Here is a 24,787-nt window from a genome sequence, read left to right as displayed (position 1 = left end):
ATCCCAGCACTTTGGGAGGCTGAGACAGGCGGAGCACTTGAGGCCAGGAGTTTAAGACCAGCCTGGCCAGCACACCTGTAATCCCAGGTACTTGGGATTGAGGTTGAGGCACAAGAATCACTTGAACCTGGGAGGTGGAGGTTGCAGTGAGCCAAGATCGTGCCACTGCACTCCAGCCTGGGCGACAGAACAAGACCCTGTCTCAAATAAATAAATAAATAAACTTTCCATTTTAGAAAAGCTTTAGATTTATGGAAAAGTTGCAAAGACAGTTCAGAGAATTCCTGTATACCTGTATGACCTGCACACTCTGCACTCTTATTTCTTATTATTTCTTATTTATATATATATTTTGAGACAGAGTTTCACTCTTGTTGCCCTGGCTGGAATGCAATCATGCAATCTCGGCTCACTGCAACCTCCACCTCCCAGGTTCAAGTGATTCTCCTGCCTCAGCCTCCGGTGTAGCAGGATTACAGGCATGCACCACCACACCCACTACTTTTGTATTTTTTAGTAGAGATGGGGTTTCTCCATGTTGGTCAGGCTGGTCTCGAACTCCCAACCTCAGGTGATCCACCCACCTCGGCCTCCCAAAGTGCTGGGATTACAGATGTGAGCCACTGCACCCAGCCAGCTGCACTCTTATTCTTTAGAGAACAGGATTTTAGGATTAGAGAATTGAGATTTTTGAGTAGAGCAGTGACATTCTTAGATTTCTCCTTTTTGAAAAAGCTTCTGGGAGCATTCTGTTGACTGGACCAGGCTTCGTTGATTGTGTGTCATTTGTCAGACTGTGGGCTATGGGGTGGGTACAATGATGAACAGGACACAACATCTGCCTTCTAGTTTTACCTTCGCAGCTCAACAGTAGAATTTGTTTATTTATTTAGAAATAATTATTATGTTATTTTTGGGTAGAGATGGGGTTGCTTAGGCTCTTGGCCTCAAGTGATCCTCCCGCCTTGGCCTCCCAAAGTGCTGGAATTACAGGCATGAGCCACCATGCCTGGGCTAGAATTTATTTTATTAATATATTTTTAATTGTGGTAAAACATGCATTTATATACATAAAATTTACCAACTTAGCAGTTTTCAAGTGCACAGCTCAGTGGTGTTAAGCACATATGCACTGTTGTGCAACCAACCTCCAGAACTTTTTCATCTCGCAAAACTGAAACTCTGTCCTCATTAAACACTAACTCTTTATTCTTCCCTCCCTCTAGCACCTGGCAACCACCATTCTATTTCTGTCTATGAATTTGCTTACGTTTGATACCTCATATAATGAAATCCTACAGTATTGTCCTTTGGTGGTTGAGTTTATTTTACTTAGCATAATGTCCTCATGGCTCATCCATACTGTATCGTGTGTCAGAATTTCCTTCCTTTTTAAGCTGAATAATATTCTATTGTATGTCTATACCTCATTGTGTTTATCCATCCATCTGTTGATGGATGCTGGGTTGCTTCCACCTTTTGGATACTGAAAATAATGCTGCTATGAACAGGAGAATACAGATATCCCCTCGGGTCCCTGCTTTCAATTCTTTTGGGTATATACTCAGAAGTGAAATAGATCATGCCATAATAGTATTTTCAATTTTTTGAAGGCCCTCCCTACTGTTTTCAGTAGTAGCTGTACCAATTTACATTCCTACCAACAGAGCACTATTTCTCTATATCCTCACCAATGCTGGTTATTTTCTATTATTTTCTTTTTTTTTTTTTTTTTTGATAGTAGCCATCCTGATAGTGTGAAAGTATTTTGTAGTTTTGATTTGCATCTCTCTAATAATTAGTGATGGTGAACATCTTTTCATGTACTTGCTGGCCATCTTTATGTCTTCTTTGGAGATGTGTTTATTCAAGTCCTTTGCCAATTTTTAAATTGGCTTTTGTCATTGTTGATTGATCGATTTTTGGAGACAGAGTTTCGCTTTTGTTGCCCAGGCTGGAGTGCCATGGCATGATCTCGGCTCACTGCAACCTCTGCCTCCCTGGTTCAAGGGATTCTCCTGCCTCAGCATCCCAAGTAGCTGGGAATATAGGCATGCACCACCATACCAGGATAATTTTTGTATTATTAGTAGAGACAGGTTTCACCACGTTGGCCGGACTGGTCTCCAACTTCTGACCTCAAGTTATTCACCCTCCTCGGCTTCCCAAAGTGCTGGGATTACAGGTGCGAGCCACTGTGCCCAGCCCATTGTTGTCAATGTATAAGAATTCTCTGTAAATTCTCTCATAGCAGCATTATTTTCAGTATCCAAAAGGTGGAAGCGACCCAGCATCCATCAACAGATAGATGGATAAACACAGTGAGTTATAGACATACAACAAAATATTATTCAGCTTAAAAAGGAAGGAAATTCTGACACACGATACAGTATGGATGAGCCATGAGGACATTATGCTAAGTAAAATAAACTCAACCACCAAAGGACAGTACTGTACGATTTCATTATATGAGGTATTTAATGTAAACAAATCTATATATTGTGGATATTATTGACTTATTAGGTATATAATTTGCTAATGTTTTCTCCAGTTCTGTGGGCTGTCTTTCCACTTCGTTGGTAGCATCCTGTGATGTGCAAAAATTTTTCATTTTCATGCAGTTCATCTTATTTATTTTAATTTTTGTTGCTTGCATTTTTGGTGTCATAGCCAAGAAATTATTGCCAAAGCCAATGTCATGAAGCTTTCTCCCATGTCTTCTTTTACAAGGTTTATACTTTTATATTTAGATCTTTTATCTGTTTTGAGTTAATTTTTGTATATGCTGTAAGGTGAGGGTTCAAATTCATTCGTTTGCATGTGGACATCCAGTTTTCCCACATTTGTTGAAAAGACTGCCCTTTTCCCATTGAATGGTCTCAGCACCCTTGTGAAAAAATCATTTGACCATATACATAAGGGTTTAATATGTAATATAATTTATTTTGAAATGACATCAATGTATATTAATGGAATGTGTGTGTTTCCACTTCCCCCTTTATCCCACATTTAGGTAGTATCACATTGTTTGCAGTCATTACCATCATCCTGGGATGCCTTAAAATTAGATACTTCATTGGATTTTCAGAATGTTTATCAGCCACTGAAGGAGTTTTCCCTGTCACCCATTCAGTGCATACTCTGTTGCAGGTAAACCACTGATGTTTATTTATGTTGTCTCATTCCTGTGAAGTGTATCCCAGGTTGTGTAGAAACTTGTAACATCAAGACATGTGGCAAGTGGAGACAGTGTGCACAGCTGTGAACTGCAGTGAACTGAGGTGAACTGAAGTCTATCTTTGAGGCTTAATTCTTCAGCTGCCTCCATTGCAAAATAAAACTCTGTGTCCCCATGGACATTTTTGCAGGGATCCTATGAGGCAGAACTTCTAATGATGAAGAGTCAGGAAATTCTGCCAAGCCAGAGTCTACAGTAAAAGCTTGAGGGAGTTTTATTTTCTGGGTATGTAACAGGTTTATTGAGAGAATTCACATGGCATATAATTCACCCATTTAACATGTGGAATTCAACGGTTTAGTCTGTTCATAGAGTTATGCAACCATTGCCAAAATCAATTTTATTTTTTAAAAAAATTTAATATTCTTCCTACATAGAAACCTTGTGCCATTGCAATGCCTCCTCTGGGTCATGGAAGCGCTTTTGTTTTCTCGTTTGGGGATTAAAGTCTTTTAGAAATGTATGAGGATTTTTTCCCACAGCATTGGTAAACTTGGTATGGCTCAGAAGGAAGGATTTGATAAATATAATTTAAATACATAGCTTAGGGTCAGAAAAATCTCATGGTTGAAAAGAATGTTAGATGGGCTTTCAGGGTAGTGTTCGCCCTTGGCAGAAATCCGTGGTAATGTTATCAGAGTCAGGATCTGAATTGTTGAATTGTCAGTCTCATTTTTTTTTTGTTTTTTGTTGTATATGTTTAAGGTATACAACATGATTATTTGATATTCCTATCCATAGTGAAGTGATTACTACAGTCAAGCATATTTATGTCTGTCATCTCACATAGTTGTCTTTCTTTTTTTGGATGTGGTAAGAGCACCTAAAATCTATTCTCTTACCGAATTTCCAGTATACAATACAATAGTATTAACTACAGTCTTCACGTTGTCCATTACATCTCTAGAATTATTCATCTTACGTATTTGCAACTTTGTACCCTTTGACCAAAATCTTCTAATTTTTCCCCTCCAACTACCATTCTACTCTTTATGTTATTTTGTTTTTATTTATTAATTTAATTCAATTTTAGAGACAGGGTCTTGCTCTGTTGCCCAGGGTAGAGTGCAGTGGTGCCATCACGGATCACTGCAGCCTTGAATTCAGCTCAAGTGATCCTCCCGCCTCAGTCTCCCTAGTAGCTAGGACTAGAGGCCCACATCACCATGCCCAGCTTCTACCATCTGTTTTTATGCATTGGATTAAAAACGTTTTTCTAGATACCACATATAAGTGAGATTATGCAGTATTTTTCTTTCTGTGTCTGCCTTATTTCACTGAGCACAATGTCCTCCAGATTTGCCCATGTTGTTGCAAATGGCAGGCTCTGCTCTCACTTTTTTCTAACGAAGAAGTTGGAGCTCAGAGAAGACAAGTGACTTGCTCAAAGTCACTGCGGAGACACAATGATTATTTTCTTCCTGACAAGTCACCCTGGAAGACCATGAACTTGTTCTGGTGATACTGCCATTGCTGGAAATATTTTTGGATTTCCAGTTTGAGAAGGTTCTTTGGAAAGTTTTCTACCTCTAGAAAACCAGGGATGACATTTTTAAAACTTCATCTTTTATCCAAAGTGACCATCAGCTTGTACCCCCAGCTGACTTACCAGACAGCACTGGATGACCTTAGAGTGTTTCTCTAGATCAAACACATTCTCAAACAGTGACGCTAACAGACAGAACATGCCCAGTGAGCCTGGAAACAGTTTAGCTCCATGGTGGCATGGTGGGATCACTGGGGAGCTTGCTGAGGGGCTCATTTGGAGGCGCTGCCTTGCACTTGAAAGCTGTTATGAACTGAGTCATATCCCCTGTGAAATTCATATGCCGAAACCCTCATTCTCAGTACCTGAGCATGTGACTGTATTTGGAGATAGGGTCGTTTAGAGGAGATTGAGGTTAAATAAGATCATTAGGCTGGCCCAAATTCAATATGCCTAGTGTCTTTATTTTTTATGTTTTTGAGACGGAATTTTGCCTGTTGCCCAGGCTGCAGTGCAATGGCATAATCTCGGCTCACTGCAACTTCCGTCTCCTGGGTTCTAGCAATTCTCCTGCCTCAGTCTCCCAAGTAGCTCGGATTACAGGCACCTGCCACCATGCCCAGCTAATTTTTGTATTTTTAGTAGAGATGAGGTTTCACCATGTTGGCCAGGCTGGTCTCGAACTCCTGACCTCAGGCAATCCACCTGCCTCGGCCTCCCAAAGTATTGGGATTACAGGCGTGAGGCACCGCGCCTGGCCCTGGTGTCTTTATAACAAGAGGAGAGAAGGACACAGACACACACAGAGAGACAGCCATGTAAAGACACTGGAGGAAATTGACCACCTACAAGCCAAAGAGAGAGGCCTCAAAAGGAACCAACCCTGCCAATACCTTGATCTTGGATTTCTAGCCCCAGGACCCTGAGAAGAGAAATTCCTGTTATTGAAGTTGATGATCTGTGGTCCTTTGTTATGGCAGCCCAAGCTGATCAAAGATAACTGGCTGCTCATTCCAGGGGAGCCAAATCCCGTGAAGACAGAGCCTTATAGTGATACAGTGACAATGTGGAAAGCTTTCGTGAGGCCAGAACGAACTGCATTCGTTCATTCATTTATTTTTCTTGCAGTTCATCTTTAAATACTGGACGAACATTGTTCTCAGCATGGGGAATACAAGGCTGCAAAGTCTGTGGCACACACCATGGGGGTGTCAGTTAAGTGAGAGGCAGTCCCCAAAACAGTGACAACGCTGGGCTCAGTGCTTTGACCAGAGTGTCCCAGAGCAATGAGGGAGCACAAAGGAGGCATTTCGGCAGCTTGGGGTGAGAGTCAGTTTCTGCCAGGGAAGGTCCCAGAACCGTTTGTGAGAGAGGGAGGAGCACAGGGTTAGTGGGTCAGAGGCCACTGGAAGAGGGTGTCTTTGGGACATGCAGTCTTTCCTCACAGTGGGGTAGCGGGAGGATGTGTGGGCACAGGCTGGATCCCTGTTTGGTGTAGGGCTTGTAAGCTTGCACTCTGGTCAGATTGCATGACTCTGGCTCTGACCACAGCTGTGTGACTTCAGGCAAATTACTTAACTTCTCTGGCCTCATGGGTCTTACTTGCAAGGTGAGGACAATCACAGTACCTACTTCATGGGCTCGTTGTAGAGATTAAAGGCACATGTGTATGAAAAGCACTTGGCACAGGGCTAGGTGTGCAGCAAATTCTTGGTCAAGGCTGACCACCACCTAGGGGCTTGGGCTTCACCTCGAGGGCAGTGGGGAGCCACTGAAGGCTTTAGGCAGAAGATTGACTGGGACAGATATGAATTTTCAAAATATCCCTCTTAGTTGGTGGGTTGGAGATCCTAGCTTTCTAATTTAAGGCATTTTATTGGCCAGGCAAGTCAATGAATTAATCATTCTATACCTGTTGGACACTTACCATGTGCTTTTGCTACATTAGATGACTGGCGAATGGAAAAAAGTATATATAACAATTAGGCGCTGTTCTAAAAAACAGAGCATTTATTTTAAAATAGTGGCAAATACTGAAAAACCCGTAGATATCAGGATGAAATCGCTTTTGTCAGACCCAGGCAAAATAGGCCTGGGAAAGTGCTAAGGAGAGGGCACTTCTGTCTACGTGTCTGAGATACAAAGTGTTTCCAAGGACTTTCTAAAAACCCTTCATGCATCTCCTGCTTTGAAGAGGTTGGACATTACTAGACATTCTTTAGGACTGCAGTAAAGCAGATAAGATGCTCTTGGAAGAACACTTGTCCAGCACTGGCATCTCCACCAATGAACTGATGACAACTCTGGCTTTGAGCCTCTAGAACCGATGAACTCTTTTTCTCTGTGGATTATGTAAATCTCTCTTTGCTAATAACAGCGCCTCCTTACCCTTCCCTCACCGAATGCGCTGGTGGCTTGCCATTCCATGCATTCTGGATTGTAATTCCTATTTCCAAGTAAATCCAACATATTTAGCAATAATTTTCTCTAGTGTCTTTTTTTTTCAGGTTGACAGTCACATAACATTTACCATCTTAGTCATTTTAAGCGTATGGTTCATTAATGTTAAGTACATTCACTTGTTGTACAACCAATCTGCAAACGTTTTTCATCTTGCAAAACTGAAACTCTGAGCCCACTAAACAACTCTCTATTTCCTCCTCCTCTGGCTTTTGGCAAACTCTGTTCTACTTTCTGTCTTTATGAGTTTGAATATTCTAGATGCCTCGTATGAATTGAACCATACAGTATTGGTCTTCTTGTGTCTGGCTTATTTCTCACAGCATAACGTTCTCAAGGGTCATCCATGATGTAGCCAGAATCATGGCTGAGAAGGAGCCGTGTATTTGTGTGCACATGTCTGTCTCACCCTATGGTGCCTGAGGCTCTCCCAGGGCTGCTTGAGAACTGAGTCCTTGTGTTTTTCAGGTTTGGGGTGATCCACTTGGTGTTCACCAACCTGCTTCTCTGGGCCAACGGTGTCCTCAATGAGTCAAAGCACCAACTCAATGAGCACAAGGAATGGCTCATCACTCTGGGCTTTGGGAACATAACAACAGGTGAGTGCTGAGAGAGGTGAGTGGCCCCTCTGCCATGTTGGAATGTCTTGGAAACCTGCAGAGTCCACAGTGTTCAGAGATGGAGTGCAGGTTCCAAAGAACTTCAGGCCCACCAAAGTCAGCATCAGCCAGACAGCCACCTGTTGTTGAAAATCTTCCAAAACCTGAATCTCTCATAAGTGATGTGTACTGAGCATAATTAAAGGTTTCTTCCATGACTCAGGGACTTTTAAGACCCACGGTGATCATTCTGATGGCCATTTCTCATGGTCCAGTTTGCCGCAGAAATAAATGTCTTTGTTTTCAACTACAGAAGATTGATGGTTGCCTCTGCTTGTGTTTTTAATTAAACCTCTATTACCAGTTCTTTCTAGTAAAAGTATGGCTTTTAAAAATTCATAAAAGTCTAATGGTAGGTTGTGGTTAATAGGCTGTGGTTCATTTAAAGTTTTAATTTAACTGTAGTTGGCTTATAATTCTAGCTCATGTCTGTTCTACCTTGTTCCTATTTGAGAGCCTGTTGGGTTAATCTTTATATTTTCATCTAAAATCCTTTAGCATTTACAATATGTCACTTCTATATGAGAACATTCAGGCTGAGGGGAATGTGGGGCAGGGAACTGGGTGTCTCAGGTTTGTTCCCATCATGTACAAGCTGTGTGACCTTTAGAAGACATTTAATCTCTCTGAGCCTCCCTTTTCTCATTTGTAAAGTGAGGGTATCCAAATCATGCACTTGCAAAGATCCCTTCCAGCTTTAACATGCAGCAAGTCTGTGCCAGCTGTGTGAACCCAGGCTGTCCTGGAGAGCCACTTTGAACCTGTTTTGTCATCAGTGGGGTGGAGACAACGAAGTCACCACCCCCAACCAGCAGGCACTCGGTGTTTGGGCCTCATGTCCTCCTTGGTATCAATATTAGTAGCAGCAATGACAACAATAACAAAAGTAAATTTTTATTAAGCATTTGCTGAGTGCCTGCCACTGTTGTTGGAAATTTACACATGTCATTTAATTTGTACCCCCACACTCTCTGGTAGGCTATATATGTGTGTATGTGTATATATATATATATATATATATATATATATATATATAGTTGTTTGTTTGTTTGTTTTGAGACAGAGTCTCACTCTGTCGCCTAAGCTGGAGTACAGTAGCGTGATCTCGGCTCACTGCAACCTCTGCCTCCCATGTTCAAGTGATTCTCCTGCCTCAGCTTCCTGAGTAGCTGGGACTACAGGTGCGTGCCACCATACCTGGCTAATTTTTGTATTTTTAATAGAGACGGGGTTTCACTATGTTGGCCAGGCTGGTCTCGAACTCCTGGCCTTGTGATCCGCCAGCCTTGGCCTCCCAAACTGTTGGGATTACAGGCGTGAGCCACTGCGCCTGGCCTCAGGTAGACAATATTAACCTCATTATATGGATGAAGGCATCAAGCCACGGAGAAGTTAGCCCAGGGTAACACAGTGAACATGTGATACAGCCATGATTTGAATCCTAACAATCTGGCTTCAAGGCCCTCTGTGAAAGATGAGGTTGGATTAATTTTCTAAAAAAGGACTCTGTCAGCTGTAACATTCTGTTACTCTGAACTTTTCCTCCTGATTTCTTCCCTTGTCTTCTGCATAACACCGTATTGAATTGTAAGTGCTAGGGAAGCCCTGTGTGAATTGAAGATTATTACCAGGGGCAGTGACTCACACCTGTAATCTGAGCACTTTGTAATCCTAAGGCAGGAGCATTGCTTTAGCCTAGGAATTTGAGACCAGCCTGGGCAACAAAGGGAGACCCCAGCTCTGGAAAAAGAAAAAAAAAAAAAGCCAGGCATGGTGGCATGGGCTCGTGGTCCCAGCTATAGCTACATGGGAGACTGACGCAGAAGGATCACTTGAGCCCAAGAAGTCAAGGCTGCAGTGAGCTGTGTTTGTGCCACTGCACTCCAGCCTGGGCAACAGAGGGAGACCCTATATAAAAAAGAATAAAAAAAGAAAAAGAAAATTTCATAGTGTTCTGTGAAAGTAAAATTAATGCTACGATATAGTTTTTCTCAGATTTTTTTTTTTTTTTTTAGACAGAGTCTCGCTTGTCGCCCAGGCTGGAGTGCAGTGGCATGGTCTCGGCTCATTGCAAGCTCTGCCTCCCGGGGGTCACACTATTCTCCTGCCTCAGCCTCCTGAGTAGCTGGGACTACAGGCGCCCACCACCACGCCTGGCTAATTTTTTGTATTTTTGGTAGAGACAGGGTTTCACCGTGTTAGCCAGGATGGTCTCAATCTCCTGACCTTGTGATCTACCTGCCTCGGCCTTCCAAAGTGCTGGGATTACAGGCATGAGCCACCACGCCCAGCTGCTTTTCTCAGATTTTATAATATATACATATCATAAACTAAAACAATGACAAAGTGTGAAGCAAAAAAATCCACAACACTTACCCAGAAATGCAGTAAATGCTGTGAATGTTTGGTTATTTTTTTGTAGTGTGCCATTTATTTATAGTTGATTTTATACTATATATTTGATCTTTTTTTATTGCAATCTTCAATAAGAGACAGATTTTACACTGTAATCCGCACATACTTATGTGTGTATGCTTGATGAAATAATACTTAATTTTACTGTATCAGAGATGCTTCCAAATTTTATCGGAGTTGATTCCACTCCATTCTATCCTATTCTAGTCCACTGAAAATTATTTCTGCTAAAAAAAGTTGGTTGCTACCTGATTTTACAGCCTTGTACTGTGTTGTGACTTGCATTAAAGAAATATACAGTTTGTTCTTACTTTTTTCCATTTTCCTTGAAACGAGATTACTTTCTTAATATTAAAACACATCCTGGCTGGGTGCAGTGGCTCATGCCTTTAATCCCAGAACTTCGGGAGGCTGAGGCGGGCAGATCGCATGAGCTCAGGAGTTCAAGACCAGCCTAGCCAACATGGCGGAACGTTGTCTCTACAAAAAATATAAAAATTAGCCGGGAGTGGTGGCATGGGCCTGTGGTCCCAGCTACTCAGCAGGCTGAAGTAGGAGGATGCTTGAGCACAGAAGGCTGATGTTGCAGTGAGCCAAGATTGTGCCACAGCACTCCAGCCTGGGCAACAGAAGGAGGCTCTGTCTCAAAACAAACAAAAAACAAAACAACCCCCCCCCCATACCCAAAACCATAAAGCACATCTTAATTATAACGTGCAGTGGCTGTCTACTATATCATTGTTGGGATATACTAAAATTTACTTAACAATTTCTAAATTGTTGGACCTTGAGCTGTTCCTCTCTCTCTCTCTCTGTCTCTCTCTCTCTCACACACACACACACACACAATTTTACCTGACTTTTTTTAAAATTATTTTTTGAGACTGAGTCTCACTCTGTCACCTAGGCTGGAGTGCAACGGTGCGATCTCAGCTGACTGCAACCTCTGCCTCCCAGGTTCAAGCGATTCTTCTGCCTCAGCCTCCCCAGTAGCTGGTATTACAGGCTTGCCACCACACCTGGCTAATTTTTGTAGTTTTAATAGAGATGAGGTTTCGCCATGTTGGCCAGGCTGGTCTCGAACTCCCGACCTCAAGTGATCCACCTGCCTTGGCCTCCCAAAGTGCTGGGATTACAGGGCTGAGTCACCACTCCTGGCCTTACCTGACTCTTTGATTACATTTTTTTATTTGTCCCTTTGAGTAGAAGGGTAGAATGGAAAGAATGGAATTATGGGTCAGAGACTGCATCACCTTCAGGGCTTTGGTGACCTGTTTCGTCATTTACTTGCAGCATCTGCCCTCCTGTGATGAGAGGGCCCTCCATATGACAGCCAGCTTCTCTTCCAGAAGGTGGTGCCCGTTTACTTTCCCCGCACTGATATCAGAGAGCACCTGTCTCCTGCATGCTTGCTAGCACTGGAGTCTTAAGAGGCATATCTTTTGCTAATTAAAAGGGGCATTTTCTCCAGAAAGTATTTTTTAAAAATAATCTTAAAAAATCACACATGTAAATCATCTTCACAGAGAAAATTTAGAAAATACAGGGAAGCAAAATCTAGAAGAGATTAAAAATCATCTGTCATTTTTCCACCCAGAGATAACAATTGTTGACATTTTAGTTTGTGTACTTCCAGGTTTTTTCCATCTGTCTGTGTGTGTGTGTATCCATCTATCTATCTATCATCTACATATCTATTTTTTACAACAATAGAGTCATCTTCTCTATCCTCTTTGGCAACTCACCAAATAAATGTGATTTAGGTAATGAATATGCTTTGGGGATACTCAGGGCTATCAAATTAGCCATGATATTAAACGTGATAATAAGCCATGACATGAAAAAGCTTGTAATCCAGTGGGAAGACCCAAGCCTGAATCCACAGTGGAAACAGTTTTCTGTGCTTTTCTGCTTCCCCTTGCACCTGCTAATAGCCCTCCTGTGTGATCAACCTGTCTCCCCTAGTTTTAGATGACCACACACCGCAGTGTAACTGCACGCCCCCAACTCTCTGCACCACCATCTCCCACGGGATCTACTATATCTACTACCTCTACCCCTTCAACATAGAGTATCAGATCCTAGCCTCCACAGTGCTCTACGTCCTATGGAAGAACATCGGGTGCAAAGTTGACAGCCATCAGCACCAGAAGATGCAGTTCAAGCCTGATGGGGTCACGGTGGGCACAGTCCTGGGCCTGACCGCGCTGGCCGCCACCATTGCCGTGGTGGTGGGTGGTGTACCTGATTCATATTGGGTGCTCCAAGACCAAGAACGAGTCAGCACTCATCACATTCTACCTGTATGTCATCACCCTGATGATGCTTATGGGGGCTGTGGGGCTGGCTGGAACCGGAATTACAGGACAGATGAGAAATCACTGGACAAGTCCAAAAATCCGCCCCGCAAACTGGACTCGGACCTCTTGGTGGGCACTGCCTCAGGCTCCTGGCTTATCTCCTGGGGCTCAATCTTGGCCATCCTTTGTGCCGAGGACCACCCCCACTATACCTGGTACAACCTGCCCTACTCCATCGTGGTGATCATGGAGAAGTACATCCAGAACCTCTTCATCTTTGAATCCATTCACCGAGAGCCTAAAAAACTCTCTGAGGACATCCAAACCCTTCGGATGGTCACAGTCTGCAATGGCAACACCATGCCCCTTGCTTCCTCCTGCCTCAAGAGTGGAGGTGTGGCCAGAGACGTGGCTCCCTGGGGCAGGGACATGCCACCAGCAGCCAATGGAAATGTGTGCCTGAGAGAAAGCTGTGACAAGGAGGAGAAGCAGGAGGAGAGCAGCTGGGGAGGGAACCCAAGCCCAGTCCACCTTCCTCGTTTCTTACAGGGCAACACCAAGAGAAAAGTCCTGAGGAATATTGCAGCCTTCTTGTTCCTCTGCAATACTTTGGTAATCTGCACCAAGTTATTCTTATTCTTTTAATTTTGCTGTAAACTTTCATTTTAGGTTCAAGGGGTACGCATGCAGATTTGTTACATGGGTAAATTGCATGTCGCTGAGGTTTGGTGCACAAATGATCCCGTCACCCAGGTAACGAGCATAGTACCCGATAGGTAGTTTTTCACCCTGCACCCCACTTCCGACCTCTCCCCCAGTAGTCCCTAGTAGTGTCTATTGTTCATATATTTGTGTTCATGACTACCCAATGTTTAGCTCCCACTTATAAGAGAGGACATGAGGTATTTGGTTTTCTGTTCCTGTGTTAATTCACTTAGGATAAGGACTCCATTTCTATCCACGTTGCTGCAAATAATGTGATTTCATTCTTTTTTAAGGCTGCATAATATTCCATGGTGTAGAGCTACCACATTTTCTATTTTTTTTTTTTTTTTGAGAGACGGTCACGCCCCATTGCCCAGGCTGGAGTGCAGTGGCATGATCACAGCTCACTGCAGCTTCGACCTCCTGTGCTCAAGCAATCCTCCCATCTCAGCCTCCTGAGTACCTGGGACCACAGGCATGTGCCACCACACCTGGTTAATTTTAAAAACTTTTTTTGTTTTTGAGACAGAGTTTCACTCTTGTTGCCTAGGCTACAGTGCAATGGTGCTCACTGCAACCTCTGCCTCCCGAGTTGAAGTGATTCTCTTGCCTCAGCCTCCAGAATAGCTGGGATTACAGGCACCTGCCACCACAGTTGGCTAATTTTTGAAAATATTTTTAGTAGACATGGGGGTTTCACCATGTTGGCCAGGCTGGTTTTGGACTCCTGACCTCAAGTGATCCACCTACCTTGACCTCCCAAAATGCTAGGATTACAGGTGTGAGCCACCATGCCTGGCCAAAACTTTTTTTTTTTTTTTTTTTTTTTGTAGAGATAGGTTCTCACTGTGCTGCCCAGGCTTGTCTTGAACTCCTGCACTCAAACAATCCTCCTGCCTCAGCTTCCTAAAGTGCTAGTATTACAGATGTGAACCACTGTGCCCGGCCATAATACATTTTCTTTATCCAGTCCATTATTGATGGACATCTAGGTTTCTCTTGCCTTTTTAAAATAAGGAATGGAGGCAGCTTGTAATAAAAATACTGTAAGTATAAAATTACAATATGAGGCTGGAAAATAGACCTATATTCTACAAATCTACCTACTGAAGACTTGCTGTGTGCTAGGGGCTGGGCTAGGTACTAAAGATTAAAGTGGAAAGACTCAGTCTCTTTCCTCTAAAAGGTCTCAGTATAATGGGGGAGGGAGACAATGAGCAAATCTAATATAGTGAACAGGACAAGTGCTGAGATGGGCTTGTGCAAGGTGTACTAGGAGCAGGGATCCAGAAGGACTTCAGTGAGTAGTGGGTGCTTGAGGTGAGGCCCAGTGTCAATCAGGAGTGCTTTTAGTTGCAAGTGACAGGCAATTTGATTCACAGTGTCTTCAGTCTTAACAATGTTTAATTATCTCAGGAGAATTCCGGAGGTTGGCTGCTTGGGGTTGGCCTGGCAGCTGAACCATGTCATCAGGCATCCAGGCACTGTTCATCTTGTCACTTGGGTGGTGTGGTGTTTGTTGCAACATGGTCATGAGATGGCTGCAGCTGCACCAGGCATCACATCTGGGTTCAAGACAGAAAGCAGTGGGGAAGGGCTGGTGCCAGACAATGTCTCTCATGTGGGCACCCCTCACTGCAAGGGAGGCTGGGGAAGTGGACGGTTTGCTTTCCAGCCTCTCTGATGGAAGGTAGCAAGGGAGAGGAAGGTGTACAGTCACTCACCCATCTGTCTGCATCAGCAAGGAATGACTGGAAGTTCACCAGGTTATCAAGGCGGGGAAAAGCATTTCAGGCAGAGACACACAATATGTGAAGACACAGAGGCAAAAGACACCATGGCATGTTTTGAGAGCACCAAGTAGTTTGGCATAAATTCCATGTGTGTTAAGCAGAGTAGCAGAATGGGAAATAGGAGAGAGGGCCCAGGTAGGTGGACTCTGGCTTGAGCAGGGCTTCCTAAGCCTGGCCGGAGTCTAGTCTTTATGCTGAGGGCAAGGGAAGACTCTCTCAGATTTGTGTTTTGGAATGATCCTCCCAGTAGCTGTGTGTAGCAAGGATGGAGACAGATAGGGCCAGAAGCAGAAAGACTGGGAGAGAAAGCCCTGCAACAGCCCAGGCAGGAAGGGGAGGAGCTTGAACTAGGGCAGTGATGGAGGGATGGAGAGAAGAAAAAGGAATAAGAAGCATTGTGTGCTGTTGGGATTTTTTTAAAGACACATAAAGGAAGGATGGTGGGGGTCAGTAAGAAGGAGGGGGAAGCAGCCTTTGCCACCGCATGAGCCTCTGCAGTGATGGTGACTGGTGGCTGGAGGGGAGTGCCCCAGTCCACAGAGGTGCCTGCCCATCACTCTGGGTGAAGTCAGCTCTGTGCTACTAGCCTCTGTTATCAAGCCTGCTCCCTGTTGCCCCAGCAGCTCAGAGGCTTTTGAGCTTCCTCCCCTGAATTTCAGATGGTGCATACGGGGCCTGCGGCTTTTGATATCACCCTAAGAAGACAAAGTTGAGAAAGTAAGTCCCTTCTAAAGTCAGAATGGCTGTGTGTCTGCCAAGCAAACCTGATCCACCCTAGCCTTGGATCACCCAGGTTCCTTCAGTTTGCTAGGCAGTGAGGAGGGGCTCTGAAGGTGGAAGGCCCAGAAGAGTTTGGCTGCAGGGAGACCCTCTTCTCCATCTAACAGACATTTCCCAGGCACCTGCTGTATGCCAGGGACTATGTCAGGGGCACAGCAGTGAGTCAAAAATTGAAAGAGTTAACAAGAGAGATAGATACTGTAAGCTGCATTTTTTTGAGGTGCATATTCCAAAATGCAAATTCTTACAAAGTCAGAGCTAGTTCTAGAATCTTCCTCAAGTATATGCTTTTTGTACATATCCTGTGATTAATATTAATATACATATATTTTGAGATGGAGTCCTGCTGTGTTGCCCAGGCTGTAGTGCAATGGTGCGATCTCGGCTCACTGCAACCTCCGCCTCCTGGGTTTAAGTGATTCTCCTGCCTCAGCCTCCCGAGGAGGTGGGACTACAGGCATGCAACAACCACGCCCAGCTAATTTTTCTACTTTTAGTAGAGACAGGGTTTCACTAGGTTGGTCAGGGTGGTCTCGAACTCCTGACCTCAGGTGATCTGCCTGCCTAGGCCTCCTAAAATGCTGGGATTACAGGCGCGACCCACTGCTTCTGACCTAATATTTCTTTTTAAAACTAAGTTCTGAAAAGTTGTCTTTCCCTGGTTGCCTTTTTGGTTGACCACTGGGTGAAATACTTGGCTTGCATTTTTTGGACCCACTTGAAGAAAGATAGCACTGTCCAAAATACCAGAATCAAGTGGCAATTCATGGTCTGTCAGGACCCAAAAGCCAGACCCAGGGCCTAGTCCAAGGAGAAGGGTGGGCTCTGTCTCTTCCTCCCTGTGCTTGGCCCATGATGCCCCCAGGCACTGGTTGGGTTCTCGGGGGTTGAACCAGAGGATGGAAATCATCGCAGGGTGGAGTCTTAGGATACCCGTGCTGGCTCATGGGGTGGCACTTTGAAACCTTATGGTTGACCCCAGGTGGTGCCAAAGGCATCTGGCAGAGAGCAAGAGCTGTCTTCTCCAGCATCGGGAGCCAGTCCAGAGGCCCCAGCTGCAGGTGCTGATGTGCACGTCAGGTGGAGTGGGCTCCACTCCAGAGACGGACATGGAAATGTTAGGGAAATGTTAGTTGAATTTCCAGGAGCCGTGGCACTGGAGACAACAGAGGGTGGTTGTGGTGATGGGGAAGGGCAGGGTGCTGTGGGAGATGGGTCAGGGAAGGCCTCTTCTAAGGAAGGGTGTGGATGGGGCTGGGATGAGAGACTATCAGGGCAGAGCTGCAGGTGTGGGGAAGGGACGGACGCAAGGCAAGGCAGGGCTCACTGGACATGACCTGGGAGCACAGAGCAGAGGGCAGAGGGGAGACCACACAGGGCCTGCGAGCCAAGACTCAATCCTAAATGCAACAGAAAACCATGGAAAGGTCTACACTGAGAGTGACAGGATCTGACTCATGCTTATTTTGTTATATTTTTAATTGTGGTAAAAAACTCATCACATAAACTTTCCCATTGCACCCACTTTCAAGTGTATAGTGGAGTAAAGTACGTTCACATTGTGCAAACATCACACCATCCATTTCCAGGTTATTCTCGTCTGGCAAAACTGAAACTCTGCCCCCATTAAATATGAACTCCCCATTCTCCCCAGCCCCTGACAACCACCATTCTTTCAGTCTCTAGGAATTTGACTCCTAGACTCCTCATATAAGTGAATTTGTGGAGTATTAGTCCTTTTGTGATTAGGTTATTTCACTCATCATAACACCCTCCAGGGTCTCCAGGTTGCAACTCGCAAAGGGTGACAGATGCCAAACATGACCCCTGACTTCACACTTGGGTTCCTGGGGAGATGGTGATACTATGTTGGAGATGGAGGACTCTGGAGGAGGGGCAACCTTGGGAGCAGTGGGTGGAGGTCAGTGTGGAAGGAAGAACCAGAGTTAAGTAATGAACGTGTTCTGTTTCAGGTGCCTCTGTGGCATCCAAATGGACGAACCCAGTAGACAGATATTTTGGTTTTCTATTGCCGTGCAATGAACTACCACTAATGTATGACAAAAGCAACATGCATGACTGTTTTTGTCCCATGGCATTTATTGTGACTCATGGCTTTGTGGGTTAGAAATTCTGGCAGGGCTTGGATGGGCAGTTCTGTTCCTCACAGCATCAAGTGAAGTTGGTGAAGCCTTGGCCAGAAGCTCCGTGGTCTGGTGCCTTGGGTGGGGGTGGCTGGGAGGCTGGGCTCAGCCAGGACTCTTGACTGGGGCATTCACAGGTGGGTCTCCAGCATGACGTCTCAGGGTGGTTGGACTCCATGCGTGATGGCTGAGGGCCCCAGAGCTGACCCTCCAAAAGACTGAACTGGAAGCTGCCTGTCTCCTAAGGCCTGGGCTTGGAAACTGCATGGTGTCATTTCTGCCATATTTTATTAGTCATGTAGTCACAGAGTCCATCTAGATTCAAAGAAAGAGGTCATAGGCCACTTCTCAATAGGATAAGTAACAAGAATTTCCAGCCAACTAAACAGCACATATAAAGATGTGGATTTCAGAAAAGAGGTCCCATTTTCCTGCCTTCCTTTCTTCTCCCTTTTCCTCCCTGTCTCCCTTGCCCTTCCTCTCACCCTTCCTTTAAAAGGTGTCCCTTAAGTACCTACAGAGGTACAGGGACTGCTATGAATGGTGAGAGTACAGCAATGACCAAGATCTCTGGTCTTCCTCTTATGGGGCTTACAAACCAGGCAACAGCAGGTGAAACCATCAACTGAGCAAGAAAGACACCTTATAGTGTACCCGTGTTAAGCAGAGAAGTGGAAAAGGAGGGTGTGGGAAATAGCTCTTGGGCTGCCATCGTAGATCAGATGGACCAGCTTAGCGGGAAGGCCTCGCTGAAGGGTGACATGAGACAGGAAGGGGTTGGCCACGCATGTTCAGGGCAGAGGGAACAATGGCTGGTATAAAACCCCCAGTGGGAGTGAGCGGGTCTGGTTTGAGAAACAGGAAGAAGGGTTGCCTGCAATGTGGGTGGGGTGAGTGGGGAGAAGCGTGGGTGGTTAGAAATCAGCTAACAGAGCACTTTATCACTCCATGCGGGAGTGTAGAATTTATTTTAAATATTTTGGGAAGTCTTTAGGGGTTTAATCAAGGTAGGGACAGGATCTGATTTCCATAAAATGTAAATCTGGTGGCCGAGTGGAACCCTAGTTCGAGCTGGGAGACTGGGCACGGGGCCACCGCCATGGTCCAGGTGAGAGAGGCCGGCTGGACAGGTGGAGAGAGAGAGCCACAGGTGGGCTGAAGATACTGCTTTGGAGGTGCACAGTGGAGATGCGCTGAGGGACTGGATGGGAGGGGGCATGGTTATGAGAGTAGGAGGGAGATAAGGTTGACACCTGGAGCCTCGATGGACCACCTGGGAGGACGATGTAGCTGAGCAGATGGAGAAATGGGGAAGGTGGGTTGAGTTTGAGATGTGTTTTAGACACCCAAGTTGCCACCGGAAACTATGAGTCTGGGGTTCTTGGAAGTGGTCCAGGCTGGAGATTGAGACTGGGAAGTCATAGGCCTATAGCTGGTATTTACAACCAGGGACTGGGAGAGAGCCCCAGGGTTCATGTGTAGAGAGAATAGAAAGGGACCCAGGAATGAGCCCTGGACGCTGGCTAACATTAAGAGGCAGAGCAAACGATGAAACAGCAAAGGAGACTGGGAGGGACCCGCCGAACAAGTAGGAGAGCTCCTAAGAGTCACAGCAGCCAGTAAGCAAAGCAGAAGAGAGGGGGTCTTGGTTCCAGGGCCCCCGTGGTGTATACCAAATGCACAGATGCTCAAGTCCTATATATAAAATGGGGTAATACTTGCATGTAACCTACCCATCCTCCCGTACACGTTAAGACATCTCTAGATTACTTAGAATACCTAATACAATTTAAATGCTATGTAAATAGTTGTTACATTGTATTGTTTAGAGAATAATGACAAGAAGAAAGTTTGTACCTATTCAGTACAGACACAACAAACCATTTTATTTTTTTAATTAATTTATTTTTATTTTTTGAGACCGAGCTTCACTGTTGCCCAGGCTGGAGTGCAGTGGCATGATCTTGGCTTACTGCAAGCTTCGCCTCCTGGGTTCAAGGGATTCTCCTGCCTCAGCCCCCTGAGTAGCTGGGATTACAGGCACATGCTGCTACACCTTGCTAATTTTTTGTATTTTTAGTAGAGATGGGGTTTCACCATGTTGGCCAGCCTGGCCTTGAACTCCTGACCTCAGGTGATCCACCTGCCTCGGCCTCCCAGAGTTCTGGGATTATAGGTGTGAACCACTGTGCCCAGCCTACTTTTTGAATATTTTTGATCTGTGGTTGGTTCAATCCACAGACACAGGTCCCTGGATACTGAGGTTGGCTGTATATACCAGGGAGTGTTCTGTATGGAGATACAAATGAAGGCTATGTGTCTCAGTTACCTATTGCTATGGAAGAGACCACCCCAATACTCAGCAACTTAAAACAATGTACATTTATGATTTCATAGTTTCTCTGACTTATGAATCCAACTACAGTTTTAGCTGAGTATCTCTGCACAGGGCCATTCCCAGGCTGAAACTGTTGGCTGGGGCTGCATTCATTTCAAGGCTTGACTTTCCGAGAGGTGGCAGAGGATTTGTTTCCAAATCTACTCATGTGACTGTTGGCAGGATTCAGCTGTGGCTTGTTGGGCTGAGGGTCTGAGTTCCTTGCTGGCTGTTGACAGGAGTACTCCCTGGGCCCCTTGCCGCATAGGGTGCTTCGCAGCATGGCAGCTCTGCCACCTGTCTTTCAGGAGAAGATGAGCAAGAGGGATAGCAGGTCCTTTTGCAACCTAATTTCAGAAGTGACTTCCTGTGTCTTTTGCCATATTTTGTGAGTTGGAAGTGAGTCGTTAGGTGCATTCCACACTAAAGGGGTGGGGACTCCACAAGAGGGTGACTGCAGGAGCTGGGGATCATTGAGGGTCATCCTAGAGGCTGCCTGCCACAGCCAGGGAGTGGAGGAAGCTGAAGAAGGGTGCAGCCTGAAGCGGGAGTGAGGAGCCTGACAACTCAAGGGGTGGCAGAAAGGGAGAGAACTGGGACAGAGAAGAGCCTGAGAAGCAGGGAACAGTGTGTAGGTTCCGTGAGCAACACAAACGAAAGTCACTGCTTTCAGTTTTGCAAACTTAATTCTCATCTAAGCCCTCTCAGACACGTGTTAGAATTCCCATCTTTCAAATGAGGAAACTGAGGCTGGGTGAGGGCTGTAGAGATGGAGAGAGTTGGATGGGTTCAAAGAGCGCTCATTAGGGATGGATTGCAGGGAAGGGTGGGTGAGGAAGTGAGCAGGATCATGGCAGACATGGATTTGGTGGTTTCTGTGGAGATGGGAAATGCCACGAGGTCTCCTTATTGTTCTGTCAGGGGTGACTCAGTCCCCGTGCAACAGGGTCAGCTCCCATGAGGCCTGGGACTTGAGTGGGGCCTCCGTGGTGGCTTGGAAGCTGCTCCCCACCACAGGCCATTTTCTCTTCTCTTGCAGCTTTGGATACCTCCCGCTTTTGGCTGTCGACCTGAGTATGACAACGGATTGGAGGAAATTGTCTTTGGCTTTGAACCCTGGATAATTGTGGTCAACCTGGCCATGCCTTTTTCTATTTTCTACGGAATGCATGCAGCTGCCTCCCTCTTTGAGGTCTATTATAAGATATAGTCTGGGTCCACAAGAGACCGAGGAGTGAGCTAACAAGAGTTCATTGGAGCCAACTGGGAATGGCCAGGTTGGACAAATATTGCCTGACAAACATGAGAAGGGCCACCTTTTGTCTGCAAAGATTGTGCTTCCTGTGGGCTGGAACTGCCCATCACCCCTGATGAATGTAAACAAGTTAGATCAAAATCCATAAGGTGGCTGGAATCTGTCCTTGGTTAGTTAAATGCTAATCAAGCCCAAATTATTTTATTGCCTTCTAAATGATTTAGAAGAATGTGATTCTGGCTTGGGAAAAAATCTATCCAGTTTGTTTTTCATAAAAAGCATTTTCTTTGTGTCATTTATCATGTGACTCCATACAACCTTTTCCTGACCACCTGCATAGTAATTTACACTTTAAAAATTTATCCTTCTCAAAGCCTATGAATTTAGACACAATCACTATTGTTTCTGAATAGGTTTAATTTCTTGAAGTTATTTTTATCAGCTGGATAGAAATTTGTATACAGACCAATATAAAAACACATTTCTTACCTGAAATGTTGGCACATTTTTGTGATCATTTTCAAGTATTTTTAAAAAGAAATTTCACTGTTCTCTCTTTCACTGTAAATACATACATGTTTATTGTAAAAAATTTGGATATTTCAGAAAAGTAGAGAGAAAAAGTCACCTACGATGCCATTGTTCAATTAACAATTACTTTTAATATCTTGGTGTATTTCTTCCGACCATGTTGATGAGATTCTTTTTATTGTCATTATTATACCTTTGAATGGTGATGTAACATATTTGATTTTGTATTCAGTTATTTTCCTACCTAACAATATGGCATAAACCTTGCCCCCATATTGTTATAAGTTCTTTATAAATATCATTTTAATGCTGTATGATAGTCTATCAAGTGAATGTACCTTAATTAACATAGTTTCCTATGGTTGGTTTTACAGTGTTTATAACTTTTTGCTTTTATAGGTAACTCTGCAAAAATCAACCATATTTGTGAAGCATTTCCTATATTTAGAATTGCTTCTTTAAGATATGGAATTACAATTAGGATGCCTAGTCCAAAAATTAAGTTTATAAATATTTCAAAGGTGCCTAAGGAATATTGACATTTGGGAGGCCTTTGTATAGTTTTTCCACAGCTATTTTAAAATAATAATAAAATTAATTTTCTTACTGTAAGTATTAATGTATCTTTTCATTTGAGTGTATTTTTTTCAGACAGTGCAGGCAATGGGACAGTAATAAATACAAGGTTTTTTTTAACATGACTAAAGTACACTTATTTTAGAAAAAACTAAAAAATAGGCATATATACTAAAAAACAAAGGAAAGCATCATCTATACATGTCCCATCTAGAGAATCGGTTCTCCAACTGGGGACCTTGTTCCTTGAGGGGACATTTAGCAATATCTGAAGACATTTTTTAATATTTATTTTTTATTAAAATTAAATCTAAATTATACATAATATTTATACATACTTACAGGGTACATGTGATATTTTGATATAAACATATAATAAATAATAATCAAATCAGGGTGACAGATATTCATACCCTCAGGTATGTATCTTTTTTGTGTTAGGAACATTCTAATTTCACTATGTTAGTTACTCTAAAATATACAATAAATTATTGTTAACTATAGTTGTACTTTTGTGCTACCAAACACATTTTTGATTGTTACACTACTGCACCCAGGGATACTGCTAACACCCTACAACACACAGGACAGCCCCACCACAAAGTCTTCTGGCTGATTGTCAATGGTGCTGAGGTAATCTAGAGGTAACTGCTGTTAAGTATTGTTATCTAGGTAGCTATTAGTACACACACACAGGCTGGACATGGTGGCACACGCCTGTAATCCCAACACTTTGGGAGGCTGACACGGAAGGATCGCTTGAGGCCAAGAGTTTAAGACCAGCCAGGGAACACAAACATAGTGAGACCCTGTCTGTACAAAACACAAAACAAAAAACCCAGGTGCGGTGGAGTATGCCTGTAGTCCCAGCTACTCATGAGGCTGAGTGGAGAGGATCACTTGAGCCCAGGAGTTTGAGATTGGGTAGTGAGACAAGATTGTGCCACTGCTTTCTAGCTTGGGTGGCACAGCAAGACCCTGTCTCTAAAAAATAAAAATTTAAAAAATTATATATATATATATATATATATTTATTTTTATTTTTTTGAGACAGACTTTCACTCTTGTCACCCAGGCTGGAGTGCAATGGCATGATCTTGGCTCATTGCAACTGCCGCCTCCTGGGGTCAAGCGATTCTCCTGCCTCAGCCTCTGGAGTAACTGGGATTACAGATGCCTGCCACCACGCCCAGCTAATTTTTGTATTTTTAGTACAGACAGGGTTTCATCATATTGGCCAGGCTGGCCTTGAACCCCTGACCTCAGGTGATCCATCCACCTTGGCCTCCCAAAGTGCTGGGATTACAGACGTGGGCCACCGCACCCAGCCGATAATTTTTTTTTTCAAAAGTACGCATACACCCACACCCACACCCACATGAAGGCGGTGTTTTTATGTATACTGCGTTTGTATGTAACTTGCTTTTTTCCTCTTGATACACCAGAGTGCTTCTTCCCTATTTTGGGTCCCAGGCATCGATGCTCTGGCTTTAGTGTGTCTGAGACTCATCTGGGGAACTTGTTAGGATTCCTGCCCTCCAAGCTGGAAGTGCAGATTCAGTCTGGAGGGGGGCCTGGAAGTCTGCACTTTCATGAGCATCTCAGGGGATGCCAACTCCCTTTGATAAGCATCTCCTTGGACGTCCATGGACCCCAAGCTAGGACTCCTGAGTAAGTTTCCTTGACATTGTATATCCATATGCAGTATGATTTTGGGTGGATTTAAGGTACATTCCATGGAAGGATGTACCATTCCTTATTTTTTCAAACGGTGATGTTGGACATTTAGAGATATTTAGGTGGTTCCTTTTTTTTGGTGCTACTGTAAACAATGCTATGGTGATCATCTTTGTAACTGAGTCTTTGAGGTCAGTAACAAACTATCCTCTGGAGTGATTTATGCTGACTAAGCAGTGACTGAGCAGGAATACAGGTTTCCCCATTTTGGTTGGCATTACCTTTACCCCTGTTCTAAGCACATTAGAAAAGCCCTGAGGCCTCAGCTGTGGGTTTTGGGCTCTTCCAAGGAGACAAAGGAGCTATCATAATGCTGGGAATGATGGATCCA

General features: G+C 44.3%; 1 pseudogene; it reads left to right on the top strand.

Annotated features, from left to right (window-relative positions):
• The window catches only part of LOC459393 (proton channel OTOP1-like), a 31,922-nt pseudogene extending 10,355 nt beyond the window's left edge, over positions 1-21,567 (top strand).
• Positions 21,568-24,787: the final 3,220 nt, after the last annotated feature.

This window comes from Pan troglodytes, chromosome 12 (assembly GCF_028858775.2).
Source record: "Pan troglodytes isolate AG18354 chromosome 12, NHGRI_mPanTro3-v2.0_pri, whole genome shotgun sequence".
NCBI lineage: Eukaryota > Metazoa > Chordata > Mammalia > Primates > Hominidae > Pan > Pan troglodytes.
The sequence above is the reverse complement of the archived record's forward strand: the minus strand, read 5'-3'. Positions and strand labels throughout refer to the sequence as shown.